Source organism: Quercus robur, chromosome 2, assembly GCF_932294415.1.
Source record: "Quercus robur chromosome 2, dhQueRobu3.1, whole genome shotgun sequence".
NCBI classification, from domain to species: Eukaryota; Viridiplantae; Streptophyta; class Magnoliopsida; order Fagales; family Fagaceae; genus Quercus; species Quercus robur.
This window is the reverse complement of record NC_065535.1, coordinates 42,408,607-42,428,361: the sequence shown is the minus strand read 5'-3', so window position 1 is coordinate 42,428,361 and position 19,755 is coordinate 42,408,607.

The following is a 19,755-nucleotide window of genomic DNA, read 5'->3' as shown; positions in this document are numbered from 1 at the left end:
AGCCCTCGGCGTAAAACCTCTTCGCCGCCCTCCAAGCGGTCAATAATCCACTAGAGAATCAAGTTGGGATACATGAATAGCAGAAGACCCTCCAAGCCTAATCTACCAGTGTACCTAAGCCCTCCAAGCTCCTACTCCAACGAGGTTATGTTGAACCTTTGTTTTCTCTAGCTTACCGGATTTCGCTATAGCCCATAGCATCAACCAATATCAATTGGTCCCTTCCTAACTACTTCCTAAGCACCAAAAAACCTTCTCACAGATATGGGTATGGTGAGAAAAGGATTTGGCTAATGAACCTCTCAAGGATGTAATAATAAAGAGGATGAGAGTTAAGGAATTTGAAGAGTCACTATATAAAGATTGTGGATGAGTCAATTTTGTTTTCTCTAGGGTTTCTCTCTCAAAATTCTTTCTGGAAGCTCTCAATATTTCATGGGTATAAGGGGTATTTATACTAGAGTGAGAAAGGAATATGAAGAGTCAGTATTTCATAACAAAGTGGACTGGCGACTTGACCTCGCAACTTGACTGAGTCGCGAGTCTAAGCCGCGAGCTAATTGAATGGCCAGTCTGGAATTTTTGTCCTGTAGTGCTATAGCTGGCATGACGGTTCAGCTTCTTTGCATGCTTCACTCGTGTGCATCATCTGGCGGCTTGCAAGCTACGAGCCACCCGCAAGATCCAGCCACGAGTCCCTGCTTCACTGCACAGTCTTGAGCATTTCTTCACACTCTCTCACACGCTACCCTTACATGATTCCCACCCAAATACAAGGTTACTAATTGCTAAATTACAAGCAAATTTGGCATGGAATAAAGACAACAAGAAGGTTGATTAAATTCAACTTTACAAGAACGAAGGTGGCTAGGAGTTTTTCCGGCCACACCATTAGTAAGGAGGAATCTGCCCCAATTTAGGGAAAGAAACAAGTTATGAGGAGTCTACATCAAAAACCTTAGAGCTATGAGATGTCCTTTTAAAGACCTTGGGGAAAGAATAAGAAACCTTGACTTTAAAAAAGGATTTGGACTTACTTAGAGAGGATCTCACGTAAGAGGAAAGTCAGCAAGTGGGCTTTCAAGTATCAGCCATAGGAAAGTGAAAATAAGAAAAGAAAGGGGAAAGGACCAGTCACCAATGTTTCAGATATAACATTGGTTCTGGTACCCAGAGCACAAAAGAGGGATGGATTGTTCTTCAAACAACAATATAAAAGGGGTAAGGCCTAATCTAAGAAGGGGGGCATTCAGCAACAAGCATTCAAAATACAATGAAAGCATAAAAAAGAAAGCCAAAAAGCTTTTACTTAAGATAGAGTGAAGAGTGAGGCATTGTAAAGGATCCTAGGGAAAATATTTAAGGATACACTTGGATTTACGGGGATTCAACTTCACTAGTCTTAGAAGCCCAAAGAGAGTTATCCAAGTCTGTGATTTTTGAACTTTATTGAGTCTTATGATACATCCCAACAAAGTAGGACTCAATATACTCAAATACTCAATATAATAAAACATATTCTCACTCTATTTAAGAGGATCTCTATCATTATATTTGCTTGTATCTTATTTGCCATCCCTTGATTATTCACTCAACCAATAATATATATATATATATGTGTGTGTGTGTGTGTGTGTGTGTGTGTGTGTGTGTGTGTGTGTGTGTGTGTATTGTGTTGTGGGATTCATGTCTTGTGCGAAGATTGGCTCATAAAACGGCCCAACAAGGTCGCGGTGAGTCAGGCCTAGTCCAACCAATAACCAAACACCCATCTTTGGAGGCCTAAGATCCTTTGTCCTCATTGGGCCTAAGTATTGTCCAAAGCAAGAAACTACATTAAAAGGCAACTCCATTGAGGACCAGGAAAAGGAGAGGAAAGCAGTAGCCCCTTTATAAGCATAGCTCCAAGACTAAGGAACAACAAATGTACTAATTTGCCACTTATGGCATCAGAATTTGTGGCAGAAAATGAGGTTGTCTCTTGGCAAAAGAATGAGAGGGTGGATCCAGATCCCTTGGTTCGAATGGCAGAAATGATGAAGGACCTCCAATAGGAAATCCTCCCCCTCAAAGAAGGTAGGACCCAGGAAATTAGAGATAATGTCCCTCCATTGGCCAACGAAGAGAGGGCCCAGCCAGAGGGAGGATCAGCAGTGCGAGGGAGAGCTAATCCTCAGTACCTCACCCTAGTAGATGTAAATGCACTCCTTAAGCAAGAAAGGAAAAAGCATTCGGGGTTCTCCAAGTAGTTCTCCAAGGATTCCTCTTTTCCGGCAGAGCTCCTTGGCAAGCCCTATCCCAAGGGATATGAATCTTTAAAGTTCCACCCATTTGAGGGAAGAAAGGGAAATTTCGTGAGCACGTAAGTAGATTTATCCACACCATGGGTCCCTATGCTGGGGACAAGGAACTATATTTGAGGGATTTTGCCAAGTCTCTAGTAGATCAAGCATATATGTGGTATATTAAGACCAGGGCCCATTAGGTCCTAGGATGATATGATGGAAAGATTCTGTGCAAAGTATTACTTAGGCGAAGACAAAGTCATATTTACAAATCTCCAAATAGTGAAGCAAAGGGCTAGAGAGGACCCGGTTCAATTCATCAAAAGATTTGAGGATGTCTCCCTAGATTGTTATGGGAATCATGAAGAAAAAGAGCTCGTGGAGACTTGCATATCTAACATGCTCTTTGACTACATACTTAACTTAGAAAGCTTGCGCATAACTTAGTTTACCGATTTGTTGTAGAGAACCAAGAGAACAACCTTGATCATAAAAACAAAGAGAATACTAGTCCCTCAAGCCATGGCAGATTCAATAGGAGAAAAAAAGGAAGAGACTTAAGGGAAAAGTGACTGAAGAACCCCCAGTAATACCATGTACTGCAGAGGAGCTAAAACACATCCTGAATAAGTGGATACGGGATGGGATAGTTAGGCCATATCTCGTGTCTAGGCCGCCAACATAGGAAGAAGGAAGAATCAATTGTTTTTAGGATTCACAACTACATCAAGCATGCCACCAAGGACTGCTAGACCCTTTGGAGGCTCTTTCTTAAAAAGCCAAGAGAGGGGACCCTAGAGCTCGCTCAACAGGAACCTAAGGTGTAGAGAAACCCTTTGCCCAATCACAAGGGAAATGGAGTAGCGGCTATTGTAACTATCAAAACCCAATTGACATGGAAGTAGAGGATACGAAGGAATCCTTCCACCTAAACACTGTAAGGACCCTTTAAAGGAACCCCAAGTTTAGGTCCTTGTTCAACCAATTGAGATTTGGACCGGAGGCAAGGAGGATCGCCACAGAATCCCTCTTGAGTATAGCAGCAGATGCATGAGTAGAGTGTTTTATTGCAAAATCTCATGCAAGTAGGGATTTCTTGGAAACTATGAGTGCAATAACCTTCATGGATGAGGATATGGAAGTTGAGTGTCCAAACCATTCGCAGCCTTCTCTATCTAGCCACCATAAATGGTGTCTAGATCAGGAGAGCATTGGTAAACACAGGAGCTTCACTCAACCTTATCGTCTTGAGCACTTTGGAGACTATAGGCATGGCTAGCAAGAGGATCTTGGAGGCGCTTGTTGAAATAACAAGATTTGGAGAAGTTGCAGAATCCATTGAAGGGTACGTGCAACTGGCTCTAAAGGTGGGCCCTATAGTGGCCCTGACTCGATTTAATGTGATTAATTCAGAAGTTTCTTATCATATCCTGTTAGAGCGGTCTTGGCTCCACAAACATCGTTTAATCCCACCAACATACCATCAGTGTGTAAAAGGAAGATTGAATGGGAGGCCTATAAAGATTTCTGCCAACTTTAGCTCTTTCAATCAAGGTGAAGTAAATTTTGTGGTGGCTATGTTTTACAATGAGCTAGCCCTAGATAATGAGTGTCCTACATCAGGGAATCTGGGTGCTCCTATCCTATAGGAGGAAGAAGGAAGCAATACCCATGATTTGAGGGATTTCATGGATAGAAAAAGATAGAAGGAAGAGACAAGTTTGTCGAGATCTCGGGGGTGCGTAGTTGTTTGGGAGGTCGGAAGAAGATTGATATACCACTTATGAAGGTACGTGGGACTTGAATGCATTCTGCAAGAGGGTCCCGAACCACCAGGTTGTATGATGGCTCAAGAGGAAATCCTAGAGGATGTGGAAAAGGAAGTGCAGATCCTGCCCAAAGAAGAGTTAGAAGAAGTAAACTGTAGAGCTGACCTAGGAAATCCAAAGCCTGTTTTTATTAGCAGTCAATTGTCAGCATGAGAAAGGGAGCAGTTGGTGGAACTACTGAAAAGATATGTGGATGTATTTGCATGGAGCTACGATGAAATGCCTGGCCTGGATCCCAGACTGGTGGTCCATTCTCTTAATGTTGATCTAGGAACCAGACTGGTAATCTAGCCAGCTAGGGTCTTTCACACTAAGGTAGAAGCCCAGATCTCTCAAGAAGTCAAGAAACTATTAGCAACAGGGTTCATCAAATCCATTCAGCATCCCCGATGGTTTTTTAATTGTTAGGATCAGTGCCCTTAAATCCTATTGTATGATGCTATGTATGATATTAAGTATGACATTATGTATGACTTAATATTGTGATTAATAAATTTGTTTTATTATTATCTGAAATAATGGTAACATGAATATTCAGACATTATCATATAGTCCATGAGATGCATAGTATGTGATTTATGTGAAAAGTCACAGAAGATATAAATCACAAGTTCTTTGTAAACTCAGAATTATATTTTGTAGTTGGTGATGGAAGTGGAGACTTCTAGTTGATATGTTGATATGTTTTAAGAGTTAAGACATATTGAACTGGACCGCTGTGAGATTCATTATTCTCCTAATGACTGTCAATTGAATAATAAATTTCACGACTTCTATTTACATAAACTCTTAATCTTGAGAGAATAATGGACCTGATTATGAAGTGTAGGTTGCTTTGATATATTAGGAGTGAGATCTAAAGTAACGGTCAAAACCTCAGTATGTTGGGTAGCCACATTTAGTGTTGACGGAACATATATTCTCAAGATGGAATTCATAGTCTCTTAACGGAGATATAAAATATTCCCTTGAGATAAGTTTAATGGGTACGGTTATTCAGAGTGTTAGGCCTAACCACTTTAGTAAGAAATTACTAAAGTATATATTTATGGAATTGGATTTCATAAATATATGATGAATAACTTAAAATGATTAAACCGGGTATTCAAGAATTAAGATGTAGTAATCTACAAGTTGGCAGTCTTCATTTATGACTTTGTATTACTAAGAATATTTTATGAAGGGGTTGCATGTATAATAAAGTCTTGAGATATAATTTATTAATAAGGCCTAGAGTGCAATTATATTTATATAGTAGTATTAAATATAATTAATGGTAACTTTGGACTTGTCAAGAGTTGACAAAAAATCCCAAGGCCCATTGGAGTTAGTGTCTTATTTGTTCCCTTTTGGTTCCACTCCAAGCCACATACTAAAGCCCAATTGGAAAGGCCCAAAAGGCTAACCCAATTAGATAATTAGTTGTAAAGGAGAAACATACAATTTTTTTTTTGTATGAACATGAAATGGTGTATGTGAGTGTTGGACACTCTCTAATTCTCCTTTGAACAAATTCATAGAAACTAATTAAGAGACCACATTTCTTGGGCGTTAGTGGAATTGGAGTGAAGATTAAAATTTTTCTCAAGAACTTCTGATCTTTGTTTTAAAATTCACCACACCAAGGTACACTATCTTGTTCTTATATTTTGAAACTTACATAGCACATGTTATCAATTGCGAATGAAGTAGATCTGTTAATTTTTCGCTGCATACATGCATATTTCCATCACTAATATATTTCCTGTAAAAAGAAGAATGGACAGATCAAATGCTGTGTGGATTTTCATAATTTGAACAAAGCATGTCCCAAAGACGAATTCCCTCTACCCAACATTGATCTCCTTGTAGACTCAACCCCAGGGAGCTCCATGTTTTCCTTTATGGATGGGTATAGTGGGTACAATCAGATATGAATGGCAACTAAGGACGCAGAGAAAACAACATTCAGGACCTCGATTGGAAATTTCTATTATATTGTGATGCCTTTTGGTCTCAAAAATGCAAAAGCCATGTACTAGTGTACCATGATAGCCATCTTTCATGATATGATGCACCTGGAGATGGAAGACTACGTGGATGATATTGTAGTAAAATCAAAGAGTAGGGAAGGACACTTCCAGATCCTTGAATGGGTCTTTAAGTAGTACATGATGTACAAGTTACGCATTCCCTGAAATATGCCTTTGGGGTATCTGCTAGAAAGTTTCTTGGTTTTTTGGTACATCACAGAGGTATAAGCATAGATCTAGACAAGACCACTACCATAGCAACCATTAAGAGGCCCACCACAGTCAAGGAGCTCAAGAGCTTCTTAGAAAGAGTCTCCTATAACAGGCGGTTCATACCAGGCTTAGCCTCGGTCACTAATGGACTATCCAAATTGTTGAAAAAGGAACTGAATTCACATGGGAAGTTGAGCAGTAGGATGCCTTTCAAAAGCTCCAACAGATCATGAATCACCTTCCTACTCTACAGGCACTAGTACATGGAAGGCCTTTGTTGTTATATTTAGCATCTAGCTCCCAGACCATTGGAGCATTGTTGGCCCAAGAAAACGATGAACAACCAACCCATCTATTATGTGAGTAGAGCCTTGAAAGATGCAAAAACCAAGTATCCCAAGATAGAAAGAGCATGCTTGGTGGTCATTTATGCCTCTTAGAGACTAAAGCTTTACTTTTAAGTTCACCAGATCTTTTTGTTGACAAGATCCCCTCCTATCAAGGCCCTCCTTCATTAGCCTTTACTGACCGGAAGGGTGGCCTAGTGGCTGGTGTTACTCTCTCAATATGACATAGGCCTTAGGACCCCCACGGCTATTAAGAGTCAGGTCATAACAGATCTACTAGCCTAATTCCCAGGGGAAGAAGAGTTTCTGTTGAGCGAGGAGATCCTCGGAGAAGTGGCAATGGTGGAGTTCTCTGGTAGGAAATGGACTATGAGGTTTGATGGATCAACAATAGTAGCTTTGAATGGTATAGGGATTGTGCTAAGTTGCAGGATGGGGGGACCATGCCATTCTCCTTCAAGCTTGAATTCCCTTACTCAAATAACACTTCTAAGTATGAGGCATATCTGATAGGGCTAGCCATAACCCTTAGTATGGGAATAAAGCATATGAGAGTATTAGGAGATTCCAACCTCGTGGTTTCTCAAGTTAAAAGAGATGTTGCCCTAAGAGAACCAAGCCTAGCATCGTCTTGTACTTGGGTACAGAAGGTGGAAAAAAGGTTTCAAACCTTTAGTGTGGAGTATACTTTTGAAGCTTTTAATTTGGCTTCTTTACAATTCACAACATTTGATCTTTTTTTGATCTTTACATCTCTTTTTGAGATCGATGCCTAAAATTTTTGATATTTCAATTTGATGAAAAAGCCTTTGGCTTTTGGGCATCATACTTTTTCATAAAAGTCGTTTTCCTTTTTTCCTAGTCAAATACTAGTATGTGCGACGACTTTTGCAGCTCATTATCTCTTTTCATTTTGAGATTTATATTTGTTGAGCTCTTTAAGCAAAAATAAATAAATAAATAAAAGAATGGGAAGAGATATAGACACAAGTCTATACATGTAGCAAAACCAACATGGCTATTGACTAATCATTCATGACAAGCTTGAAGATCGATTTACAATAATTACACATAGATGTCAAGATTTTTCCCACAAAGATAGATGTGCATACATAACAAGCTAAGCTCGTAAATGTACTACGCCATTAGTACGAAGGTGCTAGGCCAAACTCACATATGATATGTGCTCAAACATATACGATCAAACTTTTTGAATTTTTCACTTTTTATGTGGTTTTGGATTTTTATTCACACAAAACTAAAACATAAAAGTAAGATCAAAGACCAAAAGAGCAAAAACTCAACCATAGGAACCCTTCCTCATCCAAATGGAACGATTGTTTGGAATGAGTGTCTCATGAAAATTGAGATGAGGGTTGGAAGAATGAGAACTGAAGATGCACATAGACAAGGAGTTAAGAGCATTAAACAATTTCCTTAACAACATGCTATTTTCACTCAAATCGGTTTACCCTTTTTAGCACAACTTCTATGAAGTTCAAGTTTCTCTTTTCTTTTGATTCTTTTAAGAACATGAAACTTAGAGCATTGAGGTCTTAAATGACCAAAGGCACCACAATGAAGACAAACAATATGTTTAGGTCCACTAGGCTTTTTAGGAAGGGATCTAGTAACATGGTTTTGTTCCCTCTTCAAATTATGACATTGAGGTCTTATATGACCAATCACACCACAATGGTGACAAGTTGGAACAAATTTAGATCCATCCAAAACTTTAGTTTGAGACCTAAACGGAGGTTTTGACTTAATAGCCTTTCTCTACACCTTTTGATGTCTTTTATGTGGAGGAATGTACACCGATTTGTCCTTTGAGGTAGAACACACAATAGGCACAAAATCGGGTACCACAACATGATTGCAACATATATTTTCATCCCTTTTAGCAATAGGTTTAGCAATCAAACACTTGGCATGCATTTTCAGAGATTCATTCTCACATTTCAGCTCATCAACAAGTTTGTTAGACAAAACAAGTTTAGCATCCAAGTCCATATTCAAACATTCAAACTCTTTCAGCTTTTCAAGAGAATTTTCAGCAAGTTTCTTATATCTTTCAACCAATTTGTTGGATTCATTGAGCATAGCAATCAAATCATCATTTTCACAAAATAACTTGCTCAAATTCTTATGGAACTTCTTAGGCTTTTTCTTAAAGAGTTTGATGTTAGGAATATCAACAACACCTAAAGATTCATGTAACATAGCATCACAATCATAAGGATCATCACTCATAGAGACATTATCACAAACATGTGGCATGTTACATTCATCAACATCCAAAACATGCATAGAGGCATATAAAGCACTATCCATGGAAAATAACACAAGGGGTCAAGGATCACACTTAGGTATTTAAACCAAAACAAGTGTACCCACTCTGATACCAATTGAATGTTCAATATGTGTATAAAACATTATGAATGTTTAGACCCCCTATTTCCAAAATATCAATTCAAGCTTATTATCAAACAATTAATGTGCGGAATATGAACATAAGCATATAACAAAATTGATAAATAATCTAAACCAAATAAAATCACATCCATAGCAGAAATTAAATGGCAAAGATTAAGGGAAGAGAGATGCAAACACAAGGACAACACAACGATGTGTTATCGACGAGGAAACCGAAGCCCTCAGCGTAAAACCTCTCCGCCACCCTCCAAGTGGTAAATAATCCACTAAAGAATGTAGTTGGGATACATGAATAGCAGAAGATCCTCCAAACCTAATCTACCCAATGTACCTAAGCCCTCCAAGCTCCTACTCTAATGAGGTTACGCCGAACCTATTTCTTCTTTAGCTTGCCTGATTCCGTTATAAACCATAGCATTAACCAATATGAATTGGTTCCTTCAGAACTGCTTCCCAAAGCACCAAAAAGCCTTCTCACAGATTTGGTTAAAGAACCTCTTAAGGATATAACAATGGAGAGGGTGAGAGTTGAGGAATTTGAAGAGTCACTATGTGAAGATTGTGGATGAGTCAATCTTGTTTTTCTCTAGGGTTTCTCTCTCAAAATTCTCTCTAGAAGCTCTCTATATTTCGTGGGTATAAGGGATATTTATACTAGAGTGAGAAAGGAATGCGAAGAGTCGGTTTTTCCATAACAGAATGGATTGGCAACTTGGCCTTGCGACTTGACTGAGTCGCGAGTCCAAGCCGTGAGCTAACTGAATGGTCAGTCTGGACTTTTTGTCCTATAATGCTATAGCTGGCATGACGGTTCAGCTTCTCTACATGCTTCACTCATGTGCATCTTCTGGCGGCTTGCAAGCCGCGAGCCACCCGCGAGATCCATCCGCAAGTCCCTGCTTCACTGCACAGTCTTAAGCATTTCTTCACACTCTCTCACACACTACCCTTACATGATTCCCACCTAAACACAGGGTTACTAATTGCTAAATTACAAGCAAATTTGGCATGAAATAAAACCAACAAGATGGTTGATTAAATTCAACCTTACAATCTCCCCCTTTGGCTATTCTGTGACAAAACCCTAAAACAAACTCTAGACTTAACATGTGAGTTGGGAACAGTTGAACAAAACTCACTCACACCTAACTCTAGAATTTGTGAAGCTCTTGAATCATAAGAACAAGTATCTCCTGAAACACAACAACACAATTTGATCATTGTATGCAGAAAACTTGTAATGCATATGAGGCAAGCACAATGCGATCAAGCAAAATGGAATAAAGCAATAAACCATGGCTTGACCATACAAGCAATCACTATAGAATAGTGACCACAATGCTCATTCACATATGGAATGAACATCTGGACATGCAAGCTAATAAGCTTAAATGCAAAGTATCATTTGCATATCCAACACTTAACCAATGCACAAAACATATATGCATCTAGGAACAAGATCCTACTAGGGCACAAAAGCGATGTACTTAAAGGAAAAAAAAAATTGGAAGAACTGCACAGTCAAACCTGAGGAATCATAGAAAAGGTTAGCTTGTACTGGAGAGTCCAACACATGGGGGTACTATTGGCCCGGCATGAGCAAGGATGTTGCCACAATACAAGAGAAGTGCCAAAGTTGTCAACTTTTGATGGACAGAGAAGAAAGTTATGCAGTTTTCATTTTCGAGGATTGGAGGACCCTATTCATAGAATACTTGACCTAAGGAACCCTACTAGCTGATAGGAAGGTGGCTTATCAATTAAAGAAGTTGGCTTCACGGTACTTCTTACAAAATGGGATCCTATTTAAAAGAGGATATAGAGGAGATCCTCTAAGGTGTCTGGGGCCCAAGGAGTCCAGAGATGCAGCAAAGAAAGTTTATTCAGGTGAATGTGGAAGTCACCCAAGGAAGAGAAGGCTCCATAAGCAGCTGTTAGCATTGGGGTACTATTGGCTCACAATGAAGAGGGATTTCGAGAAGCTGGTCATAACCTGCCATGAATATCAAGTGTTGGAAGATTCCATACACACCCATCCAAATGTGCTACAGGATATGACTACTTCGTGGCCTTTCCATACTTGGGGGTTGGATCTTATAGGGCCCATTCATCCTCCTTCCAATGGCCACATATGGATCTTGGTAGCTACTGAGCACTTCACTAAATGGGTGGAAGTCCTTCCTCTAAAGAAGGCTACTGGGTCAATAGTCTCTAACTTCATTCGTGAACACATCCTCACACAGTTTAGGATCCCTAGGAGGCTGATCAGTGACAATGGGATCCTGTTCGTAAATAAGGATGTAAGAAGTCTATTGGAGAAGTACAACATCAAGCACAGGAGATCCACCCCATACCACCCATAAGAAAATGGTCAGGCTGAGGCCACCAATCGAGTTATACTGAAGATCCTGAAGAAGATGAAACACGAGTATGGAGGGAAGTGGAGCTTCCATCTAATGGACGTGTTGTCAGTGTGTAGGAGTTCCTTGAAGACAAATCAGAACTTTCGCCATTTTCCTTTGTATATGGGACAAAAGCTGCAAGTTTGGTGGAGCTTACAATCCCCACAACTATGATAGTGTTGGAAGAGATTCTAAGGTACTCAAACGACGTGCATACGAAAGAAAGAGTGGTGGATTTGGAAAACCTAGAGGAAAGGAGGGAGCTGACAAGAAGGCAAAGTCAAAGGTATCAACAAAAAATGGCTAAGGCATATGAGCAGACTATTCACTCAAGGATCTTTGCATAGGGGCAGTTGGTATTAAGGGCAGTAGAGCATGTAAGGAGAAACATCCCAGGACCTTCAAAGTTTACCCCAAAATGGGAAGGTCCTTATGTTATATCAAGGAAGCCCATGATAGCGGATACTATTACTTGGCAAGGATGGATGGGACTTCTTTAGTAGATCCCATAAATGGAAAATAGCTGAAACAATACTACTCCTGAAGATTCAAAGTATTTTTCCCACTTTTGTCATCTTTTATTTTGTTAAGTACTTTTACCTAGTACCTCTTTTGTTTGATGACCTGCATGAAAGGGCCATTTTGTGTAAAATGGGTTTACCCTTTAGTAAACGGGTCTTTAAGTCGTTTTGACTATTATGATGAATCATAATAAACTTTATTCCTTTAAAAAAATGATGGTGAATAAACAATGACAATGTTATAAATTACTATTTAAGCATACATACATTGCACATGCATACACCATTCTACACGGCCTAGGATTTGGCCAAGATTTATTATTATTATTATTATTTTATCATTTTCTAAGTACTTGATATAGGACTTGGTTCAAAGTAAACTTTCCAAGTGCATGGCCTAGGACTTAGCTCAAAAAAATAATAATAAACTTCCCAAGTGAATGGCTCAAGACTTAGACTAAGAATAAATTTTTTAAGTACCTAGCCCAGGACTTGCTTTAGAATAAGCCTTCCAAGTACATGGCCCAGGACTTAGACCAAGAATGAATTTCCTAAGTACGTGGCCCAGGACTTGTTTCAGGGTAAACTTTCTTAGTACCTAGTTCAGAATCTGATTTAAAAAAAAATTTCTAGGTCCATGGCCCAGATTTAGTCCAAAAGTAAGTCATAAAAAAGAAAGAGAGAAAGAAGCCCATAGCCCAGGATTTAGTCTAGAGCATGACTATGAAATCAGTTAGAAACAAAGATTACTAAATATGACCAAAAACTAGGTCAAGATTACAAGTTTATACATGAAATATTAAGTTACAAGACCGAATTTGCCGAAAAGAGAGTTAAAGCAAGAGGCCAGCAAATAGAAAGTCTTCTTAAGGAATCGTAGGAGAAGAGGAGGTGGCTATAGTTGAAAGAGTTTTCTTCTTCCAAGCTTCCAAGTCCTGCAATACTCCTTGTGCATGAGCTAAGGCTTCCTTAGCAACAACAATCTCAGCATTAAGATCCTTGGTGGCACTCCTCTGAAATAACGCATGAGCCACAGACTGAAGATATTCTAGCAAGAAAGAAAGATCAAACTTTTCTTCCACAAGATCCTACATAACCCTTCTCCATTCCAGGAGCTCCTATTCGAACAAGGAATCAAGTGAAGCATTCTTCAGAGAGATCAACATAGCACAGAGTAATTCCAAAAGGATATTTCCCAAGAAGATCCCGCCCCTGAACTTGGCAGTAAAATCCCCATGAGTCTTGAACAACTCCTCAAGAAGTGGCAAACCTTCCCTTGGCAATGAAAAGCAAACAAAGCTGGAAAAAGACACCTCAAAATGGTGGAAGTGGCTCACGGGAAGGTTGTTGAACTCCAATAAATCAAAACAAGTCCGAAAGGCAGGAAACCTAACACTAGGATCCACAACAGTTGGGATCCTCCATTACTGTGTCCCTCTCTTGGGGAAGTGAAATATCTGCAGCCTCTAGTTCACGTTGAGGGACTTCGGTTAGAACTCCAGTGGTTTGAGTAGGCATGGGTGAGGATCCTCTAACTTCTTCAACAACCACAGCCTCAGGATCCTCAATCCTTGCTCCAACATCTAAGGAGGTTGGTGAACCATTAGAAGAAAGCTACATGTAAAGCACAAAAAAAGAAGAAGAATAGAAGAAAGCAAGTACTAGTTTCATTCAATACACGCGAGGAAAACTCTTCCTGAATCATGGACATTGCCTCCACTGCCTTTTGGAGCTCCCCAGATCCTTCTCCTAAATCCTTGACAAGACTTGTGTTAGGGACATATTTGATGTAATTTGCCAGTCCTTTGACAAAACGCACTTTACTTGTACTTGTGTAGATCTAGGATAGGTTTAGTACTTAAAGAAACAAGTGTTCATATTTAGTATTGAAGCCATGCAAATCTGATAAAGAAACAAGTGAAGAATGTGCTACTTATTAAAGCTCGACAGAAGTCTCAACAAAATCCTTTCTATTGAGAATTACTACTGAAGCTCGATAGAAGCTCGACACAAGTTGTATCTTTTGAGAATTACGAAATCAGAAATTCCAGATCTGATCACACGCATATCCTTGAGTATTTGTGTAGGGTTTCTTTTCTTACAACCCTAGACATATATAAGGATTATTTTAAGGGCCATCACACTTAATGCAAAGTGATTATTCATGCATATTGTGACTAGAGGTAGAATTTTCTCTAGTTCATATTTCTCTCTGTCAAAGCTACTGCGTCTTTACGCCAAGGGTTTTGTGACCAAGGAGCTTCCTGATCTTCATTGTTGATGGGATCCGTGTATCATTGGTGTGTTAGTCATGTATTGGGATCCGTGCATCATTGGTTAGTCACATATTGGGATTCGTGCATTGAACGGAGAGATTGCCGCTACAATACAAGTCCAATTGGGTATTGGGGTAAAGGTTCAACTGTATGTTGGTATTAGGTATTGGGATTCCTTTTACTTGTAACCACTTGCGATTGATAATAGTGGATTCTCTGAAGTGGTGACCTTAAATTTACCCGGTGGGGTTTTGCTTCGGTGGTTTTCTCTATTCGTAAACAAATCACTTGTATCAAATTTATTTTTTGCTACATTTAATTATTTGGTGATTTGTTTGTGCTACCACACTATTGCATGTTAAATTGACTTAATTAATTAACTTGAATAATTAATTAATTAATTTGCCATAGGGGTCAAGACATTTTTGGCCTATCAAATGATATCAGAGCAGGCACACTCTGATTAGGTTTAATCTTTACTGTGTGATCCACTGACCCCTGTTTGTCATGGATAGAAGACAATCTCTTATTATACCTCCTTTATTTAATGACACTAACTATGCATACTGGAAAGTACGCATGAGAGCTTTCTTGTAGTCTTTAGATAAGAAGGTGTGGCAAGCTGTGGAAACTGGCTGGACTAAGCCAAAGGAAGCGCCGACTGATTGGGATGATACAAAGCTCAAAGTGGAAAACTTCAACAACTGAGCATTGAACGCCATTTTCAGTGTAGTCATGAATAAGGAGTTCAAAAAAATATCCTCGATTGAAATTGCAAAGGAAGCATGGACCATCTTTCAGACAACCTATAAAGGGACTAAGGTTGTCCAAGATTCAAAACTCCAAAGGCTCACTACTAGCTTTGAGGAGATAAAGATGGCGAAGGATGAGTCTTTTGATGAGTTCTATGCCAAGCTAAAGGACATAGTCAACTTAGCCTTCAATCTTGGGGAAACTATTCCCGAACCCAAGATCATAAGAAAGGTGCTAAGGTCTCTTCTTGAGAGATTTCATGCCAAGATAACAGCAATTGAAGAATCAAAGGACATTGACTCCATTCCTTTGATGGAGTTGGATGGAAACTTACAAACCTATGAATTGGGTTTGACTAGAATTGGGAAATGAACCAAAAGTAAGAGTATGGCACTGAAGGCCAAAAGTAATGAGACTGGTGAGTCTTTAGATGATGAAGATTCCAAGATGAAGTCCTACATCACTAGGCAATTCAAGAAGTTCATGATGAATGCCAATGCGAAAGGATTTGATAAGGACTGTAAGCAATCTAATTCTTCTCAATTCAAAAGCCAATACAAAGGAAAGAAGTGATGGAAATATGCATGTATGCAACAGAAAAAATAATGGATCTACTTCATTTGCAATAGATAACATGTGCTATGTAAATTTCAGAATATGAGAACAAGAGAGTGTACCTTGGTGTGATGGATTTCAAAATGAATATTGTAAGCACTTGGGAATACTTTTAATCTTCACTCTAATTCCACTAACGCCTAAGATGTGTGGTCTCTCAATCAGTAATATGAATTTGTTCAAGAGAAAATTAGAGAGTGTCCAACACTTACATACACCATTTCATGTAAGTTGTTCGTTTTAAAATTCTGTATGTTTCTCTCCTTCTAACTAATTATCTAATTGTGCTAGCCTTTTGGGCCTTTCCAATTAGGCTCTAGTATGTGGCTTGGAGTGGGACCAAAAAGGGACCAATAAGACACTAGCTCCAATGGGTCTTGGACTTTTCTGTCAACTCTTGACAAGTCCAAAGTTACCATTAACTATATTTAATACCACTATATATATATAGTTGCATTCTAGGCCTTATCTATAAATTATATCCCAAGACTTTATTGTACATGCAACCCCTTCATAAAATATTCATAGTAATACAAAGTTAAAAATGTAGACTGCCACTTTGTAGATTACTACATCTTAATCCTTGAGTACCCGGTTTAATCCTTTTAAGTTATTCATCATATATTTATGAAATCCAATTTCATAAATATATACTTTAGTAATTTCTTATCAAAGTGGTTAGGCCTATCTCTCTGAATAACAAACCCATTAAACTTATCTCAAGGGAATATTTTGTATCTCCGTTAAGAGACTATGAATTCCATCTTGAGAATACATGTTCCATCAACACTAAATGTGGCTGCCTAACATACTGAGGTTTTGACTGTTACTTTAGATCTCACTCCTGATATGTCAAAGCAACCTACACTTTATGATTAGGTCCATTATTCTCTCAGGATTAAGAGTTCATGTAAATATAGGTTGTGAGATTTATTATTCATTTGACAGTCGTTACGAGAAAAATAAATCTCACATCAGTCCAGTTCAATATGTCTTAACTCTTAAAATATATCAACATATCAACTAGAAGTCACCGCTTCCATGATCAAGATAAATCATCTTAGTTGATATGTTACAGTCTTCGCAGATGAAACGCCCAATTTCATCACCGACTACGAACTATATTATGAGTTTACAAAGAACTTGTGATTTATATCTTCTATGACTTTTCACATAAACCACATACTATACATCTCATGGACTATATGATAATGTTCGAATATTCATGTTAACATTATTTCAGATGATAATAAAACAGCTTCATTAATTACAATATTAAGTCATACATCATGTCATAATTAATGTCATACATAATATTACATATAGCATCAAACAATAGGATTTAAGGGCACTAATCCTAACAATCTCCCACTTGCCCTAAAGACTATTGTGCACTAATCTAACTCACATTCCCTCCAAATTTGACTTGAAGGTCCTTTGAGGCAAGGCTTTAGTAAATGGATCTGCTAGATTATTTGCACTATCAATCTTTGCTACCACCACATCTCCACGAGCAACAATATCTCTAATGATGTGGTACTTCCTCTCAATGTGCTTTCCTTTCTTATGATTCCTTGGATCTTTAGATTGTGCAACTGCTCCACTATTGTCACAAAACAATGTGATTGGAACTTGCTTCATTCTCATTACACCAAGGTCAAAAAGGAATTTCTTGAGCTAGATAGCTTCTTTTGCTGCTTCACAAGCAACAACATATTCTGCCTCCATGGTGGAGTCTGTAATACAAGATTGCTTAATATTCCTCCAACTAATGGCTCCACCTTCCAAGGTGAAAACACATCCTGAAGTGGATTTTTTGAAATCTAGATTCGATTGAAAATCTAAATCTATATAGCCAAGGGTATCAAATCCTCACTTCGGTAAACAAGCATATAATCTCTCGTTCTCTGAAGATACTTGAGAATATGCTTTACAACTTGCCAATGTTTTGGTCCTAGATTTGATTGATATCGGCTGACCATGCCAATTGAATAACAAATATCTGGTCTAGTACAAAGCATGGCATACATGAGACTTCCTACTGCAGAAGCATAAGGAACTTGTCTCATCATATCTACTTCCTCTTGAGTCTTAGGCCTTTGGTCATCAGACAGAGGAACTCCATGTCTAAAAGGAAGTAATCCTTTCTTGGAGTTTTGCATGCTAAACCGTTCTAGAACCTTATCTATATATCCAGCTTGTGATAAGCCTAACATCGTATTCTTGCGATCTCACCAAAGCTTGATCCCTAGAATAAAGTTAGCCTCACCCAAGTCCTTCATATCAAATTGGCCTGACAACCAACCTTTTACCGATGACATTACCCCTACATCATTTCCAATGAGTAGAATATCATCAACATAAAGCACTAGGAACATTACTACTTTATCATGATGTCTTTTGTACACACATGGTTCATCAAGATTTTGTTCAAAACCAAATGATTTGATTGCTTGATCAAATCTGATGTTCCATGACCTAGATGCTTGCTTAAATCCATAAATGGACCTTTTCAACTTGCATACCATATGCTCTTGGTTCTTTGCTATGAAACCTTCCGATTGCATCATATAGATTTCCTCTTCAAGATTGCCATTAAGAAATGCAATCTTGACATCCATTTGCCAAATCTCATAATCATAATGAGCAGCAATGGATAAGAGAATTCTGATAGATTTAAGCATTGCTACTGGTGAAAAGGTTTCTTCATAATCAATTCCTTCTTTTTGTGTATACCCTTTCGCCACTAGCCTTGCTTTAAAGGTTTCAACCTTTCCATCTATCCCTCTCTTCTTGTAAACCCATTTGCAACCAACAGGTTTAATGCCGTTAGGTGCCTTTACAAGATCCCAAACTTGATTGGAATACATAGAATCTAATTCAGATTTCATAACTTTAAGCCAATGATGTGCATCTATATCATTCATTGCCTCTTCATAAGTATAGGGATCCGATTCAGCCTCTTCTGAGATAGCTTCATAAGTTTCTCCCAAACCTATGAATCTTATAGGAGGCCGAACAATTCTCCCACTACGACGAGGCACCTGTGTACTAGACATCCCAGGAGTAGTATCTTGTGGTGTATCTAATACAACCACATCATCCCTAGTTTTATCCATTGGTTGTTCTCTTACAAGTTCATTCATTTTAGCCAAAACAACTCTACTTCTAGGAGTAAAATTATTCATATAGTCATTTTCCAAGAATTTAGCATTTGTACTAACAAAAACTTTGTTATCTTTACGACTATAGAATAAATAACTCCTAGTTTCTTTTGGATAACCTACAAGCAAACACACTTCTGATTTTGGTTCCAATTTATCAGGCTTTCCTTTTAACACATGTGCAGGACAACCCCAAATGTGGAGATATTTCATACTAGGCTTACGCCCACTCCACAATTCCATAGGTGTTTTGGGAATAGATTTTGATGGAACTAAATTCAAAAGATGTATTGCTGTATTTAAGGCATAACCCCAAAAAGAAATCGGTAAAGTTGAGTAACTCATCATGGACCTAACCATTTCTAAAAGAGTCCTATTCCTTCTTTCTGCTACACCATTCTGTTGGGGAGTTCCAGGTGCAACCAATTGGGATACAATCCCATTTTGAGTTAAGTAATCCTTGAAATCCCAAGAAGGTATTCGTCACCACGATCAGATCGAATGGCCTTTATGCGTATACCCAATTGATTCTCAACTTCAGGCCTAAACTCTTTGAACTTTTCAAAGGCTTCGGACTTTCGTCTCATTAGGTGTACACATAACCATATCTTGAGTAATCATCGGTAAAAGTGATGAAATACTCATAACCTCATTTTGCTTGGGTTGACATAGGACCACATACATCAGAATGCACCAGTTCTAGCAAATCTTGGGCTCTTCTACCTTTTGCATTAACAGGTCGTTTGGTCATTTTTCCTTCCAAACAAGATTCACAAACTAGAAATTCATCAAAGTCCATGGGCTCTAAGAGTCCATCTTTGATCAGTCTTTGAATCCTATTTGAATTAATATGACCCAAACGCAAGTGCCAAAGATATGCATCACTAGTAGAAGGAAACTTT